This window comes from Rhamphochromis longiceps, linkage group LG13 (assembly GCF_057381845.1).
Source record: "Rhamphochromis longiceps isolate RC_006_pf linkage group LG13, R_longiceps_female_GT1.1, whole genome shotgun sequence".
NCBI classification, from domain to species: Eukaryota; Metazoa; Chordata; class Actinopteri; order Cichliformes; family Cichlidae; genus Rhamphochromis; species Rhamphochromis longiceps.
Window position 1 is genome coordinate 2,830,308 of NC_140569.1, and position 15,301 is coordinate 2,845,608.

The following is a 15,301-nucleotide window of genomic DNA, read 5'->3' on the forward strand; positions in this document are numbered from 1 at the left end:
GACTGAAGCTGATCTCCAGCATAAGCTATGAAACAGAAAACTGGTGAACACTAAAAACCTGACTGACTTCAGCAAAACCACAGAAACACATTTAAAAAAGAAAATGTCTAAAACCTGAAGCAGCAAACACGGAATCTGCACAGCTGACGAAGCCTTGAGCTACGGCGGGATTTCACTCGGGTCTGAAACTGGATGAGCCAAAACCATTCAGTCAGTTTCCGGGGCCCCTTTGCTCTGTCATGTGAGCGCACACACACACACACACACACACACACACACACACACACACACACACACACACACACACAAAAAAGGGAATAAAGGGCTGAAAGCACAGGAATGTGTCAGCAGTCAGAGGAGATGAGATCACGAGAGAGAGGGTGGGAGAATGAGAGAGGGCGAGTGAGCACATGAGTGAATGGGACAGCGAGAGAGAGACAGAGAGAGTAGGAAGGAAAAACTGAGACCCCCTTTTCCACCTGTTTAAAGACCCCGATCTGCATCTGGATCTCTTATCGGGAAAAGTCACGCGAGCTGATGGACACGTTCCTGCGATGACGATAAAACTGAAGCAAATCTAAAGCAGCTGTAAACAAAATTACCCACAATGCACGTCCACATACTGATCATGTGTTAATAGCAGGTGGTTCGATATAAGAGCAGTGACTCTGTCAGAGATCAGCACCAATATTCAGCTTCTTTTGATGGCTGACATCATTTTCCATCTGGTCACATGTCACAAGTAAGGGCCAATCAGCAGCGGCCGCGGGGAGAGACATTTGAAATGTGTCTTTTGTGTCATCTTCGTTGGTCTTCAGTCCTCCGTGATATGTTGTGAATTCATTACTTGAGAACCAGCAGATGTTATTATCGTAGCGCTCCATATTTTGGTCCCAGTAACTTAAATGAGCGTTTTTGGTGTTTGAACCGCGCAGGCGTCCTTCCAGCTGACGCCGGCTGTTTGTGTTCCTCTTTGTGTTTCTGTCACTTTGATTTTCTCTGGACGCGCTTCAGTCGTCTCTGCCCGTTTGTTCTCCGTGAGAACCAATCGTCTGCAGCTTCACACCGACCTCGGCTAAACACAGCTAAAAAACAGTCCAATCAGAAAGCCGGAGAGGTGAAAAACCGCACGCAGCCAACCTAGCCGAGCTCCCCTCGCCAGCCAGCCAGACAACGCGGCCGCTTGCCATCAATAAGTCATGCGGTCACATTTGCTCACTCGAGCGAGTTGTTTTGTTCAGAGCAGAGATTCAAGTGAGACAGAGAGAGCAGGAATTTCAGAAAACAAGTCAAAGGACAGAGTAGAGACACGCCGATAGAACTTCATTAAAATGATAAAAAATGGACTTATTAGTGAGCTCCAGAATCAGACTGGAACTGTGACCAAGGCAAAAATGAGCCGTCACTTTAGACCTGTGAGCTCTTAATCTAAAAAAAAAAAAAAAAAATGTTTTAACGTTCATTAGTAAAAATTCCAAAAATAACATTTAACAGTAGAACCACCAGGGGGAGCCATTCTGACACTGTCCTGCAACAAAGAAGTTTCCTGGAGGTCAGATGTTAATTTTTCCTTTGATTAAAATTAAGATTTGACTAAACAGATATTTAAGACTCAGTTTTATTAATTTTACAAATCCTGTTACACCAGCCTTCATGTTTAAATGTGTGTAAACAGTGTTGCTAGGCAACTCAGCATGCTGCCATTGTGGGGTCCAAATGACGTCCACATCACATCTGGGTATAAATGATCATTATTTGTATTTCCCCTTTTATTCTCACTCCAAAAATTAATCAAATGATTAAAAAAATATATATTTTAGGAAAAGTCAGAAGGTTTAATTTAACAGAATTATGTGATTTATAAAAAGGGGTCAAAACGAGCCTCTTCAAACACACAGGGTCAAAGTTACCACCACAGACTGTAGGTAAAAGATGGAGGGAGCCACGCTGACGTCAAGCCCTCGTTAGCTACGCCCACTTCCAGTGACATCATCAAGGACAGAAAAAAAAATGTTCAGGAGTTTGAAGGTTTTTTGGTTTTTTGGAGTCGCCCCCTGCTGGATATTAAAGACAATGCAGGTGTAAGAAGCTTCAAGCCAAAGATTTCCAGACGATAAGGTTGTTTTCACATCTTTGTCTTTAACGCCAACACCATGGAAGAGTAAAAACACGAGAGCGCGTTGTGGATTTTAAGCAGGATACTCTGACAGGAGAGGAGACGTGAATCCCGGGGCAGACGTAGGAACATCTGGAAAGTTTAAAAGATTTCACAGGATCTAAATAAGTTGTTTGGATCGTAACGATGTGGAATATTATTGCTGTTTAACCAAAAGTGTACATGTGAGGGTTTCCCACGCTGATCAGAAGACAGAGATAAGAAGCACGTCTGAGGGACATCCTTCACTTGGATTCATGGTTTCTGCTTTTAATCTCGGCTGCACAGGTAAACATGTTTATAGTGTTTGTGCACTTTTTACACTTAAAGGGAAATGAGGGGTCATTTCTATATACTCAGGTTATTTTGCAGATGTTTTACTGAAACCAACAAAAGGTGCTCGCCGTCTTAAAGACGGTCTCTCACAGCAGCTGGAATCAGAAAGCCTTCAAAGGTCTCACATTGGTTTCCTTACATGACTGAAACAAGCTGACAGGCTTCAGCTCATCCACTAAACTGGTTAAAGGTCCGTTAATTGGCCTGTGTTTACTCCATTACACTCATAATTGATGAGTCAGCGTAGAGAACATCAGTCAGTTAATGGATTCAGTCATTATATCACTTTACAGCTTAGCACGAGGACGTCCATCTACACATTCATAAATGATTAGAACTGTACTGTTCTTCCTTCATCGAGGAAGAGGAGGAGGAGGAAGAGGAGGTGGCGTTCTCACTGCACGTGTGCAGGTTTGTAAAATGCATCGAGTTCTTTATTGCTGATGACGTGAGAGCAGAGCTGCCTTCAGTACATTTCAAATCTATATTTGATAACTTCACAATGGATTAACATCTGTCCATGTGTGGGTGCTGCACACACACACACTCCTATTATTTAAGTCCACCATTTACTGCTACATGCACACAATCAATATCTGATCCAGCAGCTCAGGAGGCACTTAGTTAGCATTCATGAACACACACGCCATGTGCTCTTAACTATGCAGCTGCCAGAGCAGCTATTAATTATCAATGAGCATCCTGAGTGCTGTGTGTGTGTGTGTGTGTGTGTGTGTGTGTGTGTGTGTGTGTGTGTGTGTGTGTGTGTGTGTGTGTGTCTCCCATCAATAACACGCTGCATCCTCTGCTCACCCAGGAAGTGTAGATGGTAGCATTTCGATCACGCACTGACATGATGCCAGGCGGCCATGTTTTTAAATTAATTCCCCCATTTCTATGCACCAGTTCCTCGACCGACCAGCGGAGGCAGCAGTGAGTCAGTCCCCATAGACTCGCATGTTAAAACTTGACAGCAGAAACAAACATGTTTACAGGCTGATACACAAACTGTTCTGAGGTCTGACACCTGTAGGGGGGGGGGGGACTCACCTGTTTAAACTATATTGAGGCTTAAAGTTTGCATTTTTAGGGGCGTGGCCTCTGTATGATGCATTCGGACAGGAGCACATAAAACTGACTTTGAGGCTTCAAACCAAGCGATGCCACAGAAGTCCTCACTGCCAGCACGCGCACAAACACGCACACACAAAGCTGATGGCAGCTGATAAGAATCCAGTGATGACTTCCACTGGTGTCTCTCAACACTGCAGCCTTTTTGATGGAGTTCAGGCTCAGAGAGAAACAATCCTCAGCCAGTGACAGACGGCTCAGTGGGAGGGGGGTAAAAAGGATAAAAGGACGAGAGACAGAAGCAAATGTTGCGTAACAGATGTAGTTTTCCACCAGCAGCTTTCACGTGATTGCTCCCTGCGAGCCTTCATTTAATGAGGCCGTGCAGATTTTACCTTCGCACAGGAAGCATGTGTGAGCGACAGGCCGTGCAGGCGCACAGCAGCGCTGCAAATCTGCAGCTTTTCACGTGTTTGTTTGTTTTGTTTCCACCATTTTTATCTTAGCAAGTTCAGGAGAGATCCACATGGAGCAAACGCTGCTGAAAAACTGTTACAACTGCCAACCAGACGACGGCGTTTTCTCCTCACACCGTGCACGGTAACGTCACCGCACATCTTTAAGATTAGATTTTTCTTAATCAGGTAAAATGTTAACGATGTAGTGATGTCATGCCCAGGCACATCTGAGAGCGAGAGCAGCCTCTGATTGAGCATTTTTAAAAGTCGTCAGGCTCCAAAAACAAAACAACAAAACAAAAAACACAATAAAATACAGAGATTTAATATTTCTGTTCAAGTATTAGCTTCACTGTCCGAGCGCCACTAAACACGGAAACAATCTGAAGAGCCTCAAACTGGCTGATCCGAGTTCAGCGTACGGCCGATGAAGTCCCGCCACAGGCCTCCGGGCTGTCAGAGCGTGAGCGTTTCCAGCTGACGGCCAGAGCGCTGAAAGGCTTTTACATAAACACGTCGGCCTGAGCTCGGCGCCCACACAGAGGACGCCGTTACTGAGAGAGTGCGAACCCGGAGACGACGCGAGGAGGCGAGGGAGTGAGCGAGCACGTCGATGTGAAACACACGGCGCTGTTTTTATTCATGTTTCTGACGTTTTACAGATTTGTTCAGGCTGCTGCTCAGCCGAGGGTCGAACATTCAGCACAGGAGGTCACGAGCTCATCGGGAAACTGACAGCGAACCGTAAGAATGAGTCACAGTCATGTGACACGTTTGGAGACCCTTAAAGCCCACCACAGAACCAAGCACAGCTTATCTTTATACTTTTACCAGCTGTTGGGGGCATTTCAAGTCACTATGCATCAATGCAACTGTTACATCCCAAATTATAATATTATGTATGCATTAAGTCCCTAGGAACTAGAGAGACTGCAAAAAAAAAAAAAAAGAAGAAAAAAAAAAGAATCAAAATTGTTTTGTGGGGGTTTGTTTGTAAAAAACATTTCTACTTACAGAAATTTCAGAAAAACTTCAAAAATTTCAAAGCTAAATGCAAAAACATTGCACAAAATAGTTTCCAACCACAGGAAATTTGGAGTGTCTTTATAGGTTTAATTTTTATAAACTTCAGGAAAAATTAAAAAAATATATTATTGTGCAAAATCCCCCCCCCCAAAAAATAAAATAAATAAATGTAAATAAACGATTTCTAACATTGAAATTTAAGCTCTAAGCCTCCCAAGTTTCCCATGACGTCACTTCTGGCTGTGGCAGCTAACGGTGGACACGTGATGATCCGTTTTTGTTGTTGCACTCGCTCTTTACGTGATTTTCGCACAAAGCCAAATGTGGATGGAAACCACGACCTGGGACAAGCTGAATGCACGTGATGTAAGTACAACGCCTCGAGCTTCACAAATCTGAGCCTTAAAAGGGTCAAACACAGCTTTGGATCCTAAATTAACAAAATCGTGTCTTTTTATGTTTTTCTGAATATTAATAACAACGTATGTTTTCTCCGTTTTCCACTTTGTTGTCTCACTACAAAAAATAAAGTTTGTCTGTTTTTTTCCTCATACATTTACTTCATAATTTTTTCCCACTTTTCACGATCATATATTTACAATTTTTTAAGTTTGAATTTTAAAATTCAATCTCTGATTATTATTGTTACTTGTTTCACCTTCAGTGGCAACAACGTGATGTTGTATATTTCTAAATAAAATTTGAGAAATCTACATTTTTCTACAACAAACAAACGAACATGGGGGAGGGTTCCTTACAGCTCTTTGAAGGTCGGGGGTTTTGAGGTCATTTGTGTGAACATTAACTTTGGTGCTGTTTCACGTCATGTGAGGAAGAATCCCAAGTATGTGCTTTTACTCTAAATACACCGATAAGGATGCTGATTACAGAGGCAGCAGCTAACGATGCTTCAGCTCGTCCACACGGGGCTGAGCTCCGGCTCAAACCTCATCCTGTCGTCTTTCATTTCCCGAATCACCGGAGATTTATTCTCCCAAATCCTGGATCAAACCAGGACGTGACAGGAAAAAATAAAATCGTCCGTACACAACAGAAAGTTTTCACTTAAACATGGCCCCTCCTCCTCCTCCTCTCCACCCCTTCCCAGTCCAAACTCTCCCACTGCCTTCCTGCCATTATGCAACTGAAGCCTGCAGCCAAAAACAGCCTGCCAGCCTGCACTCCTCCTCCTGTTCAAACAAACAGCCCGTCCTCCTCCCTCTGCTCCGGCAGACGGGTGGAGGACGGACGCAGATGAACAAGACTGAAACCCCGTCGTCGCTGTCGGCGTCCCGCTGGGCGTTATATGTGCAGGAAATGCATATGAACAAACTTTCAAGGTTTTACACGGAGATCCAGGAGATCTTAATCTGGAAACACACACACACACACACACACACACACACACACACACACACACACACACACACACTTCTAAGAAGAAATGTGGAAATGACAGCTAAGGTCATGCAGGGTTCAGCGTGTTCCGGTTGTGAGGACGTGTGAGGTGTTGGATGGATCTCCTCCTGTGAGCCTCGTCCGATTTATTTACTAAGCTGGAACTTCAAACGTGGTCATTTGTCAGAGCGTGGCTCTCTGATTGTTGTTACACTAACGACTGAAGTGGAAAAGATTTATCTGAAACCATCGTGACACCGATGCACAAACCTGCTGCCGTCCTACAGAACAGTTCATCCGGTTAATCTGCCAGCTGCTTCGCTTTAACTTTTTTGAAGTTTATAGAAACCCTAACTTAAGACCTAAAGAGAGTTCTGAATATCATTACCACGATGTAACACAGCGCCATGTGCTGATGAAATCAGGCTGCTACGATCCCAATCAGCATTATGGTCGTGGTACAAATGGAGCTGGGAGCGAACCCCCGCACGCTGACAGATGTAGAGACTACATGCAACTTTGACGCTAGCTAGCGTGACGCCTCGATAACGGAAATCAAAGGGTTAATCACAGTTAGGACAAAGGTGGTTTGGGTTTGAGAATCAGCATCACTTTACTTGGAACATTTTTAATGTCAAACACTGAGTAAACCCGCCCCGGTCACAGCTCGTACACCGCCGGGTTCAGCAGTCAGACCTTTGAACAAACTCATTGTGCTTCTGCATCTCCTCAGTGCATCAAGATATTCATATTCCAAATCTGGGATGAAAAAAAACGAGCTTCCATGTTGAACTAACAGTCTAACGTTAATGTTCGAGAGACGTTAGAATAAAGCACGTTTTTTTCATACCTGTGGCAGGGGTGTCTCCGTTTTCAGAACTTTTCTGTTGCGGTCAGTTATTTTGATGAAAATTAACACGACCGTGCAGTTTTTCCAAAACTGGAAAAATAAAGATATATGAACTAAACTGAGGATGGCAGGGAGTTCGTTTAGAAAAGGGTGTAGCTGCAAGCCAAAGTGTGGTCGAATAACTGCTCAGATACATCGTTTTATTCACTGATGGAAGTGAAATTAAAATGCGATTAGTTTGGCTAGTCCTGCTAGCTTGACGGCTAAGTTACAGAAAAAACCTGCAGAGCAGAAACGTCTGAAAATGTGCACATCAAGAGTTTTAAAATCAGAGTTTGAGGCGGACACCCTCAACCGGCCACCCCTCCCTGAGCCTAGATCTGCTGGAGGTTTCTTCCTGTTAAAAGGGAGTTTTTCCTTCCCGCCGTCACCAGCTGCTCACCCATAGATGGTCGCCTGATTGTTGGGATTCTGTGTATTATTGTAAAGTCTTTACTTTAGACCGCTTTGAGGTGACTACTGTTGCGATTTGGTGCCATTCAAATAAAACTGACTTGAATTGACAGGTTTTCATATTTTCATATTCGAGTTTCAGACAAAGCGAGGACGTGAGCTTTGTCAAACAGAACCTTCCACACATACTGTAAAGGCCGAAGCTCGAGCAGCCAAATGGCTCCAGGATAAATGTGATATCCTCAGATAAACAGCACAATTATTCCCTCATATCCATTTCTGAATGAGCGCTGTGTCTGAGCGGGCAGACAGACGGCCCAATTGTCGAACCAGACGCCTGGGAACATGGGACGGTGACAACACCACATTGAGGGAGCCGGGGTCGAGTCATTTTAATGAAGTTGAGCTCTAATTTGCCCGAGCCGAGTAACAGACAGAGGAAGGAAGGAAGAAAGAGGCTTGTTCTCCCTCTCATTATTGTGATTTTTCCACTGTGAATCCATGACCTTCAGACAGAAAGGGACAAATTACCGAGATGACATGAACTTTCCATGAACCAGACGGACTAGGAAAAACAAGGACAGGTCTGGGATTCTAGCTGTTTAACCCACTCCTGTAATCAAAGACCGATGAACTACAAGAGGAAAATTTGGAAGAACTTTGACTTGCAGTAATCGAGTCTTTTCCGACTGTTCGGACAGATGTCCCATTACCATGTGTGCACGTCTAAGTTGGGGCAAAAGGAAGAACTACACCTGAATATTTAAATATTTGGATATTCAGTTGTCCGTTTTTGGATCCAGATATTACTCCGAGGCCATGGTTCTCAGCTGGAAAAGGCTTGATTGCCCACTTCGAATTGGAAAAGAGTTGCTGCCACAAGTACAGGACATTAAAGATCTCTGGGTAGAATCATGGACGCTGCATTGGTGTGTTGCTGTAAGGAAAGCTCTGAGCTTGCAGGCAAAACTTTCAATCTATGCTCCTATCATCAGTTATGAGCATCTGTTAGAGTCAGGAGTGACCCTTCAAGCGTCTGCTCTGAACTGAGTGGTTTCAGGTGTGCTTATAGGACAAAACGGCTGAGTTTACATCAGGAGTCAGAGAGGGTGACGTCTGCATGTGCAGCTGCGCTTAGAAACCCGTCATTAAAGCACATTAATGTTTACTGAGGCGTCAAAAGTCGTCATTAAAGCTACAGGAGAGCAAAGAGTTCGTCTCAGTCATGAGTTTGGCCTCCAACAATTATGACAAAAAAAGAAAACAATCAGGGGAAATTTTCCTTTTTTGTAGCAGATTTTGCGACAGAGCTGCTTTTTCTCGTGTTATTAATCAAGCGCTCCCAAATCAGGCCTTTGTCAGACTTTTGCTCCTCCCAGGAAAGAGGAAAGTCTGCCTGCTTTTTACAGCTGGTGCGGTAGTCTGGATGTTATCCAGCGCCTTTCTACTCGAGCACTCGAAGCCTTTTACACATCGCGTCTCATTCACCCATCCATACGAGCCTTTCTATGTCTAAACACATTCGCACTCTAACATATCAGGAACCACTCAGGGTTCGGCATCTTACCCAAGGATGTCTTGGCGTGCAGATTGGAGTAGCCAAACAAATAAATGATCGTCGAGGCAACGAGACGCTGCAGTGGGCAGTTCGGCCTTTTTCAAAGATGGAAGTCCAACCAGAGCCACTCACAGACCGCTCGCTCCACACATCGTTCCACAGTCGCAGACACGGCGACACGCACAGCTCTGCGTCGGCCAATCGCGCCACCCCGTGGGTCCCACGATCGGCTTTCGCTCGTAAACGACAGCTGGATGTCTGCTCTCCATCACTCGCCTTGAGGCCATCACGCAGAGCTTCGACCCAGGCCTCATCTTAATTTATATTTCTGCCACAGACACCAGCTCAGTTAAATGATTGGGATGAAAATACTAAATACCAAAATGATCAATATTTCTGCTGTAACCCAGCAGACACGTTGGGCCATGGTTACGTAACTTCTATAACTGAGACCCTTCATTCAGACCTTTCACTGAACATCACCCGGAGCAGATTTCTAATCTATGATAAAGGACTTTTGGGTAAAAGAGGCTGGATGATGCATAAATGTCATTATAGCCAAATTTTACCCACAAATCTGAATGAAAATAACTGGATTCACACAGAAATGCTGGCGAGGACGTCGGGACGCGAGAAAACACGCTCCGAGTAACAGATGAAGGGAGAGGAATTATCATCTCAGCGGGATTTACGCTCACTAATATCCACAGGAAACCAGTCGGAATAGTTCGGATCAGCGAGTGGGTGTTTGTGGGCGGCAGCTCTGAACACATCTCCACATCTACAGTGAGGAGAAAGACTGGGATGAAGAGGATGAGGGTGGGCTTAATGGCAGCTCCACTGGGAGCAGATAAGCAGAGTAAAAAGGAGGTTATCATTAGGGGGGAGCGCTATCTGAGTGTCACAGCAGAGTGACGATGAGCAGAGCAAATGAGGACACGAGAGTCCGACTGAGCCGGAGCAGGTCACCCTCAGACCGCCTCGGACCAGTTTACCCCCCTCTGATGTCCACGAATCGTCCAGGGCGCCTCAACATTAGAAACCAGAAGCGGAACGACATGATTTAAAGGTCAGAAAGTGAGATGCAACCTCGGAGGAGGGAGAATATGAAGCGTGTTAGAGAGGGAGAGAAGAGAGAGGGAAGGAATGTGAGGAGGAAGGAAAGAAAGGAGGGATCAGACGGGAGGAACGAAGCACTCGAGATACACAGCCGAGGTTAAGAGGAGTCTTCAGAAGTCCTTCTGATCTGTCCATCTCTGAGGAGGAGCAGGAGGAGGAGCGTTCACTGCTCTGATTCCTCCTGCACAGAGAGGAGACGTCACGGGATTGGTTTACTGGATTTCAAAACAAAAATAAGACGTTGGGCTTAAAGAGACGATCAGCTGCTGTGTTCTGTCAGGTCAAACTCGTGCCGACACTCTCACAGCGTCGCCTGTGAATGCTTTTAATACGTTTCCTGACAAATCAGTCGTATCTTTAAATTCCACCTTTGAAATCACATCTTGCCCTCATGCGGCCCGCGCCTCGTCCAGTGACAGCAGTGTCTGTTCAGCAGGGCCTGATGGTGGAGGCTGATGTTCTCTCAAACACATGAAAACATTAAGTAAACAACCCTAAAATGAGTCTCCTAATGTACCCTGACAGCATGCCCAAACAAATTCTTCGTGCAGTCACTTTAACGTTTTCTCAAATGGGGAAAATGAACGTAAAAGAAAAAAAGCCTTGGGTGCCCAAAAATAGAGCGCACTAAAACGGGACTAAAAGCATATTTTGTCCATTAAAGCGCTTTGATACGATCAGGTTCACATTCAGCCACTGCAGCAGGGTGGGGGTTCAGTCTCTGGAGATCTATGGAGAACTGGCTGTTCCCAAACTCTCTGATACAAGCAGGGCGGATCACAGGAGGAGGGGGCGGGGCCTCTGCGTGAGCGCCAAGGAGGAGAGAATGAACCAAACAGGGGTGAAGCTAGGAAGAAAGCCCAAAAGACCTTCATCTTCCCCCTCTCTCCACCCATCCTTTGCAGTGACGCCCAGAGCTCACACCCACTCTGCAAACCACATGACCCACACGTCCAGATGTGTTTCATACACTCCAAACACTCACACTCACACCCTTCAGGTGACCGTTAACTCAAACTGCAGGCAGACAAAACTGAGGCGGGAGAATATTTTCTGCCCCGTTTTGCTGCAATCTTGTCAAACGTGCACATTTAAACAGCTGTAATGATGCTTGTGGTTACAAAAACACAGAGGTCCGTGTGAACACGGCCTCCAGCCGTTTCAGCTCAAACTGAACCCGTCAGGACGATTATCCAGGAAATGCTCATCAGCTTACTGTGACTAAAGCACCGGGGCCAGTATTAATTGTTTAATCTTAAAAAATGGCTCATTTGGACTTTCACTGGAAGCTCCACCCACACCCAGCCAGGTGTTTTACCTGAGCACAGATTATTTGTGCCCAGCCAGATGTTGAGTTTGTTTAAAAGACAGCTGCAACAAAAGTTTCATTAAATCAAAAACACTTTCATTAACAAAGCCTCGGAGTTACTGAGTTAATATTTTCATATTAAATGATCTTCCAGCTCCATCCGTGAGCCCACAGCTGACAACAACCAGACGTTATCACGCAGCGTTAGCGGCTTCAGCGGTTACTGTCCTGGCGTGATGCGAGTCTGGGAAAAGAAAAAGCTGCTTTCTGGTGAAAAACTGAACACCTAGAAATAATTTCTGCTACAACACTTCAGCAGCTTCGGTCCAAAAATATCACAGAGCGCAGAAACCTTCACACAGGAAGACGCCATCGCCGCACGCAAACGCTCGGCTCTTCACAGTCCAGACTGAAGGGTCGGCTGTGTTGTCATGGCGATACATCCCATCATATCTCCCAGGCCGGCTGCCAGACACTCTCTCTCTCTCCCCAACCCACAGTCCTGCCCGGCACATGTTGCAGTGCATTGTGGGATGTCAGATCTAATCTCACTTCTTAGGATGATGTGTGTGTGTGTGTGTGTGTGTATTACTCATGTTGTGGGGACCTGCATTTCCAGGGTACAATGTGGGAACTTGACTTCCTTTTTCCATAAGTCATTGAATTCCAGGATGAAGAACTGGTTCAAGGTCAGGTGAAGGTTAGTTTCAGGAAATAAATGCAAGGGCAAAGTCCTCTGAAGTGATGAAAACGTGCGCGTCCCGATGATCCGACTCTTCAACGTGGGATCGCATTCCTCAACACTGCAGGTCAGCACTGACCGCCCACCTGTCGCTATGACTCACCTGTCTGCCTGACTGCAACTATGAGAAAGCTCCATGCAGCAACATGGAGGAAGCAGAGAGAGGAATGCAGTCATTATTTAAGGGAAACATTCAGAGCTGCGCAGTCTGTGTGAACATCCTGACGAATGTGCATTCAGTCAAGGACGCATAAACCCTCCCCCTCCCTGTCCAAGGTCATCCAAATCATTTTGTGTGACGCCAAGTGTGTCAGTGGGTATTTGTGGGTAAGGAATACGCTGGTGTAAAGCTCCTTAATATCTGTGAGCACGCAACCGGCAGCTGTGTGCTGAAGCAGACAGCTCGCTACTAAAAACACTCTGTATCAAGGGCGAAGATTTGGCATGGACGGAAGGGACGTGTCCCCACCAATAATTTGATCTATTCGAGTAAAGAAAATCAAACCAGATAGAAAGAAAGAAAAAAAACAATCTGTCAGCGTCTCATTCACCCAGCGGTGCATCCTGGGTGAATGATGCACCGCTTCCTTCCTTCCGTTTCTAATTTTGATTGAAACTGTCAGAGAAAACGGAGCCTCGAGCAGCCAGGACATTAGTTTACAGAAGCTGTACCACGTCCAGGAGAGACTGGACAGTATAGATGGAAAACAAACATGGCAGCAGTTTATCTCAGTCAGCGAGAGGAGCAGGCATGTGTTCGGCTCCTTCACATAGTGGACATTGAGTTGTTGTGTCCATGTCTGTTGCTGTAACAGTAGTTCATGTTCAGAATAAAAGATCCCAGCTCACTGATCTGATCGGGGCAATAGTGCCTGAGATGTTACATAATGTTGCTGAGAGATCTTTTACTCTGTGGTCATCTTAGACGAGTAGTTTATGGACAAAACCCAGCAGGTCATTCAGTGTTCCCTTAGTGCCAAAGTATAACAGATGTTGGTGTAGTATAACTGAAGTAATGTTAAGTCCTTAAAGTCATATTCTTTTATTGTCATGACTGTATTTGAAGCTGTTTTTATTTTTGTATGATACCTGATTTATATGGAATATGGCTGAAGTAAACTAAAGTCTAAAATACTTAGTCAGTCATTTGTTTAATAGTAATTTAACATTTTATAATTCACATATAAAACTATGAATTGTAATTTTAAATGGTTTAAAAGCAGGTAGAATAGCATATTTCTCCTTTTATCAAGACTTTAGCTCTGCTTTCAATACGATACTCCCGGACAGACTAATAGTTAAACTGCTAGAAATCGGACTTCCTTCCACCACCTGCCGCTGGATCAGAGACTTCCTCTCAGACCGTGTACAGAGAGTTAGAGTGGGGCCTCATCTTTCCTCAGCCTCAACACTGGCTCTCCACAAGGCTGTGTACTGAGTCCCCTACTGTACACTCTGTACACACATGACTGTGTTAGTTCCCACCCAGACAACACAGTCATCAAGTTTGCAGATGATACCACCATGGTGGGGCTCATCTCAGGGGGAGATGAGACTGCGTACAGAGCTGAAGTTCAGAGGCTGTCAGACTGGTGTGTAGATAACAACCTGGACCTCAATACCACCAAAACAAAAGAACTGGTAGTTGACTTCAGAAGGAGGAAGTCCGAGCTGCAGCCTGTCAGCATCAACGGGGAGTGCATGGAAAGGGTCTCCAGTTTCAAGTTCCTGGGTGTGCACATAGACACAGACCTCCAATGGAGCTCTAACACGACGTAGGATAGTTCTCCAATTTCATTGTACTACTGTACTATGTATGACTGTGCAATGACAATAAAGAGTTATCTTATCTTAAGAAGCAAAGACAAAAAGGAAAAAAGAAAGAAACAGGGCTCCGTGGTTGGATCATCCGTCCCCACCAACGACAAAACCAAATCTACGCCCTTGCTCTGCATACATCCTTAAACTAGTGGGGCCCAAGCTTTTTTTTTTTGCTAGGCCCCCTTTTGTTGTACAAGGAGAATCAATCATCACACACGTCCATACACCTCGGCACTTGTGCAGGTGAAACTAAAGGGCAGATTTGCTTCACCATATTTTCTAGTCTTTGGCTTAGAATGAAGGTGGTTTGGAAACATATTCAGCGATGCTTCGTCTTCGTTTCTGTGGCCGCCCCGTCAAAAACCTGTCCATGATGCTAGCAGTGTCCAAGCGCTCTTTTTTTATTCTTTTCTCTTTTCATACCGCCCCCCTGCAATGGGCCCCTCGGAATATTATGGGCGTGGCCTCTTTGTCAGGGGGTGACATAATATGGTTAGACTAAAATCTAAACATCATGTTTGTAGAATTATTATTTCATTATTTTGTGTAAAAATATTTGAAACTACAAAAACTACAAATAGCTAAAATATCACAAAACAGTTACTTTGTAACTAATAACTGACCTGTTACCAACAAACTGCAGTAAAACATGCAAACTTCCATTCTGCTCTCCACGTAGCATCGACACAACCCTCTCCAGCTGTGTCTATGCTACGCCGCTATTACCCCGCCCACTTTGGTCCAGCTTAAATTGTTTTTCTGAGGTTTGTTTTTTTGAGTTTCAACGTTTCTAAAAATGTGACACGCTGAGACATCTGTGTGTTTTCAACAGAATTAATGTCGTCACATTTTCTGGCCTCGGCGTGGCCAGAAGTCAGTCTCTCTCTCTCTCTCACTCACTCACACACACACACACACACCCCCCCCCCCCCCCCCCCATCAGGATGGACAATTCCTGGAAACTGAGATCAAATCTACTCGCTTGCCTTTTTTTCCTCCCTCTGA

The 15,301-nt window shown here is 45.0% G+C and overlaps 1 protein-coding gene across 2 annotated transcripts in view; it reads right to left on the minus strand.

Moving 5' to 3' along the window:
* The window catches only part of LOC146655170 (spectrin beta chain, non-erythrocytic 1), a 101,245-nt gene that overhangs the window by 76,104 nt on the left and 9,840 nt on the right, over positions 1-15,301 (minus strand). The gene's annotated exons all lie outside the window — the stretch shown is intronic.